Genomic DNA, 12,863 nt, shown 5'->3' on the forward strand with positions numbered 1-12,863 from the left:
AGGAGGAATATATTATGAGCCAACAGGGGTGTTTCAGCTCCTGTAATCATTCCAACTTAAAAAAAATTATTAGGCAATGTTTATCTTTAAATACTACAGAACAGAACCTCTCAGTGACTATCCTTTTGTGAACTCTGAGCTTGGGGCTAATTCTTGAGCATACTGGTTACTGCCCTGCCTAGGGAGAATCACTGGACTCGGCCACCGTGGCCCACCAGGGCCCAGTATCTTTCCATGCTTAAAACACTGGACGAAATGATCAGGACAGAGAAAGAAACTGGGGCTTCAAGAAATGACCTAAGGGAACTGGAGCAATAGCACAACAGTAGGGCATTTGCCTTGCACATGGCAAACCCGAGTTCGATTCCCAGCATCCCATATGGCCCCCTGAGCATTGTCTGTGGTAATTCCTGAGTGCAGAGCCAGGAGTAACCCCTGTATGTCGTCGGGTGTGACCCAAAATGCAAAAAAAAAAAAAAAAAAAAAGACCTAGAAGTTGATCTTTTTAGGCTTGTTCCCAGTGTTGAAAATATTCAGTATGTCAATAACTATTATGTGTTCACCATCTTTTTTCCCTTTTATAGCCAGAATTCTAGAAATGAGCACTATAATTAGAATATTCAAGGAGAACTATCCCAATAAAGAGACAAGAATGTTCATACTGCAAACACATTATCAAGGGTTTTTCCTGACCTTTGGCTACTCAATAAATATTTGATGATCAAACAAATGTACAAGGGCACTGATAAAAATGACACTGTTTACAGAGAAGCAGAGGCTCCTGGCCTCTGTCTGTCATCATGAAATGTATTTAACCTTTTTCAAATATAAAATTATTCCATTTCAAGTTTAAGCCATTTTCAAGGTTATAACCCCTATTGTATATGCATGTGTAAGTATATATTTTTATTTAATTTTTCTTGAGGTTGTTGGTCTATACAAATCAATATGGTTACATAGGTCTTCAGGGGTCCAATTTTGCATCTCTAAAAACTCTTAACCCCAATGACTGAAGTAACAATTTCTCTCCAACACAGCCCATAGGACCCCTCTACGCTTTGATCTCCCCCCTTCTCACCTCCCTTCTGATAACCTTAGTTCTGTAGTCAGAGCCCAAGGATGGGTTTTTATTTGGCTTTGTCTGATCCCTGTTCTGTTCTCTCATATATGCGGAGGTCATCTGATCTGCCTTTTCCATTTGAACTCTTTCACTTAGCACAAGACTCTCCGATTCCATCTACGTTGTGGTAAAAGGCAAGACTTCATGTTTTCTTGCAGCTCTGCAGTAGTCCGTCGTGCACACAGACCTCATCTCCTTTAAGCATCCATCTGTCACTGAGCCCTTGTGTTGTTTTCAGATCTCGGCTGTCATCAATAGCACCACAATGAACACAGTCACTGTCTGTGTGTTTATTTCTCAAAAAGCATTTCATTTTACTTGATAGTGCCTTGCCAGAATCACAGATTCACGAGCCTGCATGGAAAACTCGTAAAAGGGAATGAAGTTCAAGGTCTCGTGGTTAAAGGAACAACCCATGGAGTTGGACCTCTTCTTAAAACGTCCTCTAGAAAGCCACATTCAAATCCTGGAGAGGAGTTAGAGTTTTAGTCAAGTTTGGGTTTGTTCTGTTGTGTTTGGGGAACACCCTAATCACTGATCAGAGCTCATTCCTGAGTATGTAGTGTTTAGGGGACTACATGTAGTCTGTGGATCAAACCAGGGTTGGTCGTGTGTAAGACAAGCACCTGAACCCCTGAATTCTCTCTCCAGGCCAGGCCCAAAGTTAACAAGCTATAGTGCCTGGACACATCTGTCACATTGTCTGGGATGTACAACATCCTGTTGGATTTCAAACTGCCTTCCACACCCCACCCAGGCCCAGCAGGTTTCAAGACCCTGCTTGTTTACCCTGCCGGGGTGGTACCTACCTCGAAGAGCGCTGACCTAAGGTGACCCCTGCACACACCCACGGAGAACACTGGGAGACTCACCCAGGACTCAAAACTCTGCCCCCTTCAAGTAATGTAGCACTGTAGCACTGTTATCCCATTGTTCATCGATTTGCTCGAGCAAGCACTTGTTGTTAACTATTTTTGGCATGTATTTTGGATACTCTGGGTAGCTTGCCTGGCTCTCCGAGAGGGGCGGAGGAATCAAACTCAGGTTGGCCATGTGCAAGGCAAATGCCCTATCCTCTGTGCTAATGCTCCAGTCCTTAAAATGGCCTTCAAAATTTCCATATGGGTAATAGTATAATATTTAAAGAAATAAATATATCTTTTAAAGAAGAAAACTAAAAACGTATGCTTAAAATGATGTAGAAAACTCAATTTTAATTGCACAGCTATAGCTCTAGCCTTTAAAATGACGTATCTATCTCAATGCATACTGCATGTTACTATATACCAATGGGAAAACTCCAAAAATTATTCTAGCATTAACAATAATAAAATTGTGTACCTTCAAGTAGTAGAGCAAACAGAAATGAGCAAGAGGGCTCCCTACAATGCTTCTACCTGAGTGCACACCACAGAATACTCTCCTCAAGTGGAAACGTACCCGGGTGCTGTGGAAAGCAGAGCCTGTGGGTGTGCTGGGGTTCAAAGAGGGGAGCACCTCCAGACCCAAGTCTAGGCTGGGTTTTCCACTTGGTTCCCCCACACCGTATATATCCACTGACCAACATGGAACTCTTAGTTCAATGGTTAACAACCCCCAGACCAGCCAACTGAGCGCCAAAGGGGGCAGGACAGTGGGCCCAGAGAAGCAAGAAGAAGAAGACAAAGAACATCGGATGTGGCCAAAGAGCTGCCAAGATGCGAGGCCCCCTGGAGCACCTTGGTTCCGTAGATTGGTATTTCTCCGCCAGCGCCAGATGGCTACGCCAAGGGTCCAACCACTGTAAATGGAGTTCCTGGTTCAAGACGAGGGGACCAATTCATAGGATGGAAAAATACATGGTCACCAGGGGGTTCATGGTCGGGAAAAGGTTGATAAATTCTGCCTTAAAATCTCCCAGTTCTCCCCGGTTATCAACACGCTAATAACATCCAGATCAGTAACCAGTTCCTTCTGTTGTGCGTCTGTGTAAGCCACAATTCCTTGGCTCCAAGCTGCCTCGCCTTCTCAGGCCGCACGGAGCGTTTCCTGGAATAGCGTTCTCTCCAGAGACGCTCCGGCTCAACTCGGCCCCTTCCAGGACTCCTCACCTCTCCCCCACCTCCACACAAGCCGTGTCCTGCCCTGTTCTCAAGCACACCGGCTCTGTTCGCCCTCTGAGCCCACCGCCACCCTGCAAGCCTCTCCTCTAGGACCAACTCTGCTTCCGAGGTTCCCTCGTGCCTTCAACACTCTAAGTGCCTTCAATACTCTAAAAATTCTACTTTCTCTGTAGCCTGAAAGGCACCCGCTGGGGCAACAGTTTATCACTTTCCCAAGCCAGAGAAAAAACGTTCCTACTCTGCTCTACCGTAAGCGGTTTAGTGCTGCTTGCAACATATTCATCCCACTGTGATACTAACGTAGCTATTTCGTTTTTTGCGATGCTTGCGGAGAAGGGGACTGGCCTGCGTCAATGGGAAGCCTCACTCAGAGCAAACCGGATCTTCGGATTCAAGCTGTCCAAGTCAGTCTATGGACAGGAAGAAGCTGCTTGATTTTTCCTGCATTTTTCATTCCCACTGGCTACAGAATTTGAATACAAAAACCACCTTCCCATCATTCAGCCCAGACAGCTGGTTCACAGGCTTTAGATTCAAGGTAATTCGGTAATGTTCTATTCCTGTCCTGCTAACCAGCTACTGAAATTGCATCAGACAATTTCCTCTTCCAGCCCTGGGAGAACAAACACCACTGAGCGCAGGGTGTTAATAATCGCTGCAAAATTACTGTCCATCTGATAAGACAAGTAGAAAATGTTTTCCAAAAATAAATAAAGAAATAACCTTGCAGAGAACTACAGCAGGTTGTGGAACCCAGGGAACAAAAGGGAGAGAAACACTACATATTCTCATTTAAAAACAGCGTTATAAATCCCAGCCAAAGTAAACAGTTTAATTAAAAAAACAGGGTGAGGCAAACTGCAGGGCTGAATGTGTGTGCCTTGTGATCTGGGCAACAGCGCTGACACCCATGTGCTCTAAACCCTAGTTATGGCCTTTCCAGATGTGTAGCAAGAGCCTGCCCTGGGGCTCAGAAAATCGCTCTTAATTACCCACCTTCGAAAAGAACAGGAGGGGCTGGAGTGATAGCACAGCGGGTAGGGCATTTGCCTTCCACCGGGCCAACCTGGGTTCGATTCCCAGCATCCCATTATGGTCCCCTGAGCACCACCAGGGGTAATTCCTGAGTTCAGAGCCAGGAGTAACCCCTGAGCATCACCAGGTGTGACCCAAAAAAGCAAAACACAGGAAAAAGAAGGAACAAATGAAATCAAATCAATTGTGCTTCCTTCCAATGTTCACATTTATTTTCTTTTCAAAAGATTCAATACTAACTAGATAAAAATTCAAATATGTATACTACTAAAGTGGACATCTATCTTTTTAAATTGGGCATGGGAGTAACTAGTCACTTATCATTTCTGTTTAGGAGCCTCAGCCCTCGGTCCTCACAGGCTATTCTGTTCTCAGGGGTCACTCTAAGGAGTGTCAGGACCCTGCATGCCAGGGGTCACATGCAGGCCTCAAGCTCAGAAAGCATTGAATAGGAACTGATCATTCTGCTTATCTTTTTTTTTCTGTTTTGCTTTTGGGGGCCACACCCAGCAATTCTCGGGGGTTATTCCTGACTCTACCAGGAATTACTCCTGAAAGTGCTTGAGGGACCAGATGGAATTCTGGGGATCAAACCCGGGTCAGCCCCATGCAAGGCAAACAGTGTACTATTGCTTTTGCCCTAGAACTGAAGCCCAGGACACAGGTATACATTCTTAAGCCCAGGACACTGGGGTACATGGGGGTGTTTTTCTAAATCCCATTTTTTAAAGGAGCCCAAAATTATCATTTGTATTATTGCAGAAGTCTTTACTTCCACATACAAGACTTGTATGTCAATCTTTTTATGTGAAACAAGACACTAATACACATTCTATATCGCTTTGCTTCCAGAAGCTGTTTGAATTCTCTCCACTTGATCAGACAATAGTATGAAGAAGAGTTGAGAGGGAATCAGGCGCTTGCCTTGCTATGCGGCTGATCTGGGTTTCAAGCCCTGGCACTCTGCATGGTGCCCCTGAGGACCACCAGGCGTGATCATCGAGCACAGAGCCAGGAGAAAGCCCGGGAACTGCCATGAGTGACGAAGGAAGGAAGGAAGGAGGAAGGAAGGAAGGAAGGAAGGAAGGAAGGAAGGAAGGAAGGAAGGAAGGAAGGAAGGAAGGAAGGAAGGAAGGGAGGGAGGGAGGGAGGGAGGGAGGAAGGAAGGAAGGAAGGAAGGAAGGAAGGAAGGAAGGGAGGGAGGGAGGGAGGGAGGGAGGGAGGGAGGGAGGGAGGGAGAGAATTGGGGTCAGGGATGATGCTCAGGGAGGGAGTACATGCTTTGCATGTGGGAAGTCTTGGATCCAGTCCCTGACACCAAAAGGAAATTAGTTAGAGAGTATAATTGGTGAATATAAAGCATAGGTAACAAGTGACTTGTGATTCTGGTGATGTGACATCCCAACTTCCCCCCCCCCACACACACACACAATGCAGAAAGCTGCAATAAATGTCAAATGTTCCACTAGCAAGACTCCTTTTCAGGAGATTGCAAACAATGGTTCTGTTGTAAAGCAACGATGTAAGAACCCTAAGGTCTACTCAAAGACCTTCCAGGACTCAGGTCAAGTCAGTACAAAGCAAAGCCCATGTCCACTCTGTGTCATGTCACTGCACCAAACTGAGATGATAAACATGCCCAGGAAGGAAGCGCATTTGATTCCATGCTCCTCAATCATGCCCAGTCTCTGCAATCATGTGGAACTTGGATTAGCTGCAATAATACCCATAATACCTTACAGCTGAACAGAGCCATAAGCAATCAGTGCTGAGCCTAACAACATCCCTGTGAATCAGGAAAGCACTGTCAGGCTTATTTAACGATAAGAAAGTGACCTCAGGAAAATTAAAGTGACTTTTCAGCTTACATGGGTGTGTGTGTGTGTGTGTGTGTGTAAAACAAATACTGTACCCTAGATCTATACCCTTGACTCATATACTTTAAGCAGCAGAGTCAGATCGTGGACCCAGATTTCTTAGCACACTTTTGGTGCCACCAAACTGGAAACGGCAAAATAAATCACCTGCCTCTCTGTTATGCTCTTAAGGCCAAAAAGAAAGGAAACATTGTAGCTTGTGGAAATGTCATGGATCAAGATGAGAATTTGTTAGTTCACACTTCATACAGATACTGGTCCCGATATAACACAGGTGGGGGTGTCAGAGAAGCGCTAGCAGAGGAAGCCACTGTAATATCTCCGGGTTTGCACTGGGCCTGTGTTGTATGATTTGTGAAGTGCCTGGGGCCAGGAAGTGGAGCCAGAGACGGATCCATCCTAGCGTTAATCCACGAGGGCGGTAACACGCGCAGGCTAACGATGTGTGCACAGACCCTTTCGAGCCTCTCATCCTCTGCTTGAGATAAAAGGTAAATACAGGGCCAAGACAGGAGGGTCCCCACGTATTCCTTCCCTCTCTCGGTAGACCTGGATCCGCACACGTGCCTCCTGCTGTGTGCTGCTAACATCTCTCTCATCTCTCAGAAGGACAATGAGCCACTCCCCACCCCCACTCCAGCTCGGATCTCTGCGCCGGTGAGTCAGATGAAAGGCACTCTGCCCCCTCACAAAGCCCTTTTCCAAGAAGAAGTGCAGAGATTTTTTTCAGCCAGGTCACTGTTTGTTTACACACCGTCCACACCCCAGCGTCCTGAGTCTCTAATTGCCATCTTCCAGGTGAAGAAACAAGTCCAAAATGGTCTGTGGAACTTGCTGAGGTCACAGTGACGCACGGGGCCCAGGGCTGGTTACCGTGGCAACCGGTCCTTGCAGCCCTTGTAGGAAGGGGCTGAGCGGTGCTCTGAGGGTTTGGTGGCGGCTTCCCTTCCGGGCCCCTGACCGGCTGCACCCCTCCTCATGGGAGGATGCTGCCTCCTGAGTCTGTCCTTTAAACACACAGACCACCCCCCACCCCCCACCCCCACCCCTCAAGGCCAAGCTCTGAGCCTCAGCCCGTACCATCAGACTTCACGCATTGCTGGCAGTGCTTCCTGGGCCCCCTGAGAATGATTTGGGAGCGCCCCCCTCTCTCCCGCCAATAGCCAATAGCACACAAGGGTTCGAGTGGGTCTGCCAGAGAGGCAGTTCAAGCCTGAATTGAAGCATAGGCTTTGCAGGCAGGAAGCTCAGCCTCAACCCCCAACACCTTGGGGCGCATAAGCAGGGAGACAGCCCTGAGCACGATTAGGTATGCCCCCACCGACCACGGCACCCTGACAAGAAGAAGCGTCCATCTCAAGCTACGACACGCACCCTGCCCTCCCTTTACACCAGGATCCCCACTCAGGCACAGGCTCAGAAAGACAGGCTGCAATTCAGGTGGAAGAGAAAGAGGATGACTTCCGGGAGGAGGCCCGGCTTGGCGGCGTGAGTTAGCACATTCGCTCCCCGTCCTCTTCATTTGTGTCATTGCTTGCTCATGGCAGAGCTGCAGAGCCAGACGGAGCGGGGTCATGGGGGGGGCGGGTGTTAAGGCCAAGCTCCAGCCACGATTTATGGACACTGTTGGGCCAGGCATCCAGTTTCCAGTTGCCTGGCGTCTCAACTTTCTCATCTGTAAAGTGGCGATAATAAAGAACATCTCATCTTGTGCAAGATGAGAGAAAGGAAGAAACTAAATTCTATGGGAAGTACCTTAGAAGTCCTCAATAAATGTCAACTCTTGCTGCTATTATCGATTGATTATTATCTTTTATTGGTCTGCAGTGTAATGAAATTTCAGGGCTTAACTTTCGCATGTATGCATGTCAAACACTCACCTACCACCAAAGCACCAGTCCCATCCCAGCACTGAAATGAGCCGACAACCATTCCTCCTTACCTCACTGTTTCCCTCTATTACCACCAATAGCTTTCTTTCTTTCTTTCTTTCTTTCTTTCTTTCTTTCTTTCTTTCTTTCTTTCTTTCTTTCTTTCTTTCTTTCTTTCTTTCCTTTTTTCTTACATCTTTCTTCCTTCCTTCCTTCCTTCCTTTCTTCCTTCCTTCCTTCCTTCCTTTCTTTCTCTCTCTTTCTTTCTTTCCTTTTTTTTTTTTTTTTGCTTTTTGGGTCACATCCGGCGATGCACAGGGATTACTCCTGGCTCTGCATTCAGGAATTGCCCTTGGCAGTGCTCAGGGGACCATATGGGATGCTAGGAATCGAACCTGGGTCGGCTGCATGCAAGGCAAACGTAGGCACGCTGTGCTACTGTTCCAGCCCCTACGACCAACAGCTTTTATTGAGCCTAAAAGTTTGTTTTATTGTTGTTGGGTTTAGGCCATTTGTCTGGTAATTCATATTCCACATGAGTGAAACTTTCGCTGTTTTACTTCTTCGATTCTCATAGCATCATCTCAAGTTTTGTCAACTTTATGAGTTCATCTTTTACACAGCAGCATACTAGGCAATTTAGCATATATACCACAGCTACTGTATCCAGTCACCTGTGAGTGGCCATTCAGGTTAACTTCATGACTTGGTTCTTGTGAGAAAGGCAAGATGCAAATATTTCCAATTAGCATACTTCCCATCTTTTATTTTCTTTTGTAAAATTTTTATTTATTTTTTAATTGAGTCTGTGGCTTACAATACTGTTAATAATTGTCACTTCAGGTAAATGCCTAGGAGGGGTGTTGCTGGATCGAATGCACTTTTTATTTATTTTGAGGTTATTGGTGGGAGCACATATGGCTCTGCTTGAGGGCTGCTCCTGACCCAGTGTTTGAGGGTTACACCTAGAAAGGTTCAGGACCTCTGCATGAAAAGCATGTGCTCCAGTTTTGTAAGCTATTTCCCTGGTCTGTCCCTCCCTCCCTCCTTTCCTCCTTCCTTTCCTCCTTCCTTCCTTCTTTCCTTCCTTCCTCCCTCCTTCCCTTTCTTCCTTCTCTCTTTCTAAATTCAGTAGAGATTTTTTTTAAGAAACTTAAGGTGAGAAAACTGGGAAGTACAGTATGCTTAAGTAGGAATCCCAGAAAATGTGCTATCCTTCTCTTTTTATGTTCTTTTTACTGTGAGAATGGGTATAATCTCTGCATAGGGCTTAAGACATGCAAACTTTTTTTTTGTATGTGCCATAGTTTATTTTCTTAATTTAATTTTATTTTTATAAAGTAGTTCACAATATTTGATTACATTTAATATTCAAACACCAATCCCACCACCGTTACACCTTCCTATCACAATATTTTGGATGTTCCCATACTGAACCTCAACCCCTGCCCCAAAGCAGAACCAAATTGATTTATTTTGAATTGTTTGTTATGAATAAACTGCTGAAAATACTCCAAAAAACTTTCCTTAGAGCAGAGTTGTGTGAACATATTTGTGTTTCACCCAAGGGCCATTAAGCCCTTCCTGTGTGTTTATATATAAATGTATTTCCCTCTAAGGTTGGTTGCCTTCTACCTTATTTTTTAAAATTTTTTACTAGTAAATCACCATGAGGCACAGTTACAAACTTACAAACTTTCGTGTTGGCATTTTGTCATATAGTGATCCTTTACCCATCGCTCCACCAGTGCCCATTCTCCTCCACCAATGTTCCCAATATCCCTCCCACCACCCACACCCCGTCCCCCACCACCCCACCCCACCCTGCTTCTGCTGCAGGGCATTCCCTTTTGTTCTCTCTCCTTTGGGGTGTTGTAGTTTGTAATAGAGGTATTGAGTGGCCATCACGTTGGGTCTATAGTCTACTTTCGGCACGCATCTTTCAATCCAAATTGATCCTCCCAACATCCTTTGCTTGGTGGTTCCTTCTCTATCTGAGCTGCCTTTTCCCCCAGCATGTGAGGCCGGTTTCCAAGCTGTGGAGCAGACCTCCTATCTCTATTATCTGTGGGTGTTAGTCTCCTATTCTGTTACTTTATATTCCACATATGATGTGGAATATATGTGGAATATATATCTATGTCTGTCTGTCTCTCTCTCTGACTCATTTCACTTAACATGATACTTTCCATGTTGATCCACCTATATGCAAATTTTATGTCTTCATCTTTTCTAACAGCTGCATAGTATTCCATTGTGTAGATGTACAAAAGTTTCTTTAACCAGTCATCTGTTTTGGGGCACTATTTTTTCCAAATTTTGGCTATTGTAAATAGTGCTGCAATAAACATACAAATGCAGGTGTCATTTCTACTATACCTTTTTGCCTCTCTAGGATATATTCCCAGAAGTGGTATTGCTGCATCAAATGGGAGCTCAATTTCTAATTTTTTGAGAATTGTTCATATCGTTTTCCAAAGGGGCTGAACCAGTCGGCATTCCCACCAGCAGTGGGGATTCTCCCCACATCTGCGCCAACACGGGTTGCTTTTGTTCTTTGGGATGTGGGCCAGTCTCTGTGGTGTGAAATGATACCTCATGTTGTTTTGATCTGCATCTCCCTGATGATTCCATCAAATGTGGTGCACTACTCTTGGAGTGCGAGTGGTGTGAGGTATGAGACGTTGCACGATCCAGGGAGAGGTTTATTTGTGGGTGAGGCTCGGCCGAGAGCACCAGATAATCTCATCAAGGGCCACACTCCAGAGACTCATTAACCTCTCTGTCTCTCTCAGGAGAGAGCATAAAATGACACTGACATAGCTATGTCACTGGATCGTGCACCAGGCTGTCTCATTCTGGGCACCCCAGAGAGGAGGGGGTGAGGCCCCTCCCTGCCCAAGGGACTCAGCCCCAGCAGACTAAACCTCCGAAACTCAACCGCCACCATGCTCAGGACATACAAACATTTCTCAAAGAAATTTTAGACCACTTTTACCTAGAAACTATACCAATTCACACCCCCACTAACAGTGTACCAGAATTCCTTGTTTTCTACATCTTCATCAACACTGCATACCCTTTTGACACAAACCATTCTCACCAGTGAGAAGTAATTTCACTGTGATTTTGATTTGCAGTTACCTGACAGTAAATGGCACTGAGCATTTCTTCAAGTATATGTGAACCATCTATCCTCCTTGGAGAATTGTCTATTTAAGACAAAGTTATTTGCCTATTTGTTGTTGAGTTGCTTTTCTGTTGTTGATTTGTGTAAATTTTTTATGTAGTTTAGACCCTTTTAGGATGGGTGATAAGCAAATATCTTCTCCCAATTACTAGGTTGAGGGGGGAGGGTTGTTTGGTTGTTTGTTTGGGGACCACACCCAGTAATGCTCAGGTTTTACTCAGGTTTACTCAGGATCTGCATTCATGGGGCCCAAGGGACTATTTTGTTTGCCAGGGATTAAGCCCAGGACTGCCATGTGCAAGGCAAGAGCCCTAACATTGTACTATAGCTCAGGCCCCACCATTTTGTTTTATGAGAGTTCCTTTGTTACATAAAATTTTTTTATTGAATTTGACATGATACTATTTGTTTGAGCTGGAGCGATAGCACAAGGTGTTTGCCTTGCACTAGGCTAACCCGGGTTCGATTCCTCTGTCCCCCTCATAGAGCCCGGCAAGCTACCAAGAGTATCCCGTCCGCACAGCAGAGCCTGGCAAGCTACCCGTGGTGTATTCCATATGCCAAAAACAGTAACAAGTCTCACAATGGAGACGTTACTGATGCTCGCTCGAGCAAATCGATGAACAACAGGATGACAGTGCTACAGTGCTACTATTTGTTTATCCTTCACTGGGTTCCTATGCCACAGGAGTTAAATCTAAATATATCTTTGATGCTGAAGTTCTAGATAAATCATAATGTTTTCTTCTGTGGATGTTATGATTTTGAATCTAATCCCCAAGTATCTAGTCCATCCTGAGTTCATTTAGAAGCATCCTGCTAAATAACAATTGGGTGTCACCTCTTTGCATTTGGCAGTCTGGTTTTCCCGGTACCACTTGGTGAAAAGTTTTCTTTGCTTCACTGTGTGGTCTTGGTTTATCACAAAATACATTTCCACATCTGTGTGATTTATTTCTGGGTTCCCTATTCTTTTCCCTTGGTCTGTGTGCCTGTTTTGGATCCAAAACCATGCTATTTTAATTATTATTGCTTTATAACATGCTGCTTTCATTATGACGTCATGAATTTCATAGTTAAGTTTGGCTGGCAGCACTATCCAAAGGCCCATGAAGTAGGCACCTCATTCCCTTCGTAGAAGACATAAAGAACTTGGTTACTGGCTACTGTTTTCTATCATGGATACAGCATTTTGCTCTATATTTCTTTCATGTGTCTAATGCTGAATCAAAAACCATGGGGGTGGGCTGGTAATGACCAGAGAGATGTGGCTGTTCTCTGTGAAAGGATGACAATGCCAGTACTGCAGCAAGACTGGGAGAACTGAAGGCGAGAGAAAGCTCCAGTCCCTGAAGGCCAGGCCTTGCTTCCTGTGGGGTTTGCTATGTGAGAAACAGAGAGGCAGGACGGAGAGATAGTACATGAGGGAGGGTGCTTGCCTTGCTCTTAGCTGACCTGGTTTAACCCCCAGCACTGTTTACGGTCCCTAGAGCACCCCCAACCACTGAGACAAAAGTAATCTTGGAATACTCCTGGGTGTGGCACAAAAAAAAAAAATGAAGGGCTGGAGAGAGAGAGCCTAGGAGGGAAGGCACTCACCTAGCACACGGTGGCCAAGACTCCATCCCTGCTCTGACTGCCCAGTACTGTACTGCCAGGAGTAATCCC

General features: G+C 45.4%; 1 protein-coding gene across 1 annotated transcript in view; it reads right to left on the minus strand.

The window, feature by feature from the left end:
- DEPTOR (DEP domain containing MTOR interacting protein) overlaps positions 1-12,863 on the minus strand; it is a 182,230-nt gene that overhangs the window by 121,055 nt on the left and 48,312 nt on the right. The window lies entirely within an intron of this gene.

This window comes from Sorex araneus, chromosome 2 (genome assembly GCF_027595985.1).
Source record: "Sorex araneus isolate mSorAra2 chromosome 2, mSorAra2.pri, whole genome shotgun sequence".
Taxonomy (NCBI): Eukaryota; Metazoa; Chordata; class Mammalia; order Eulipotyphla; family Soricidae; genus Sorex; species Sorex araneus.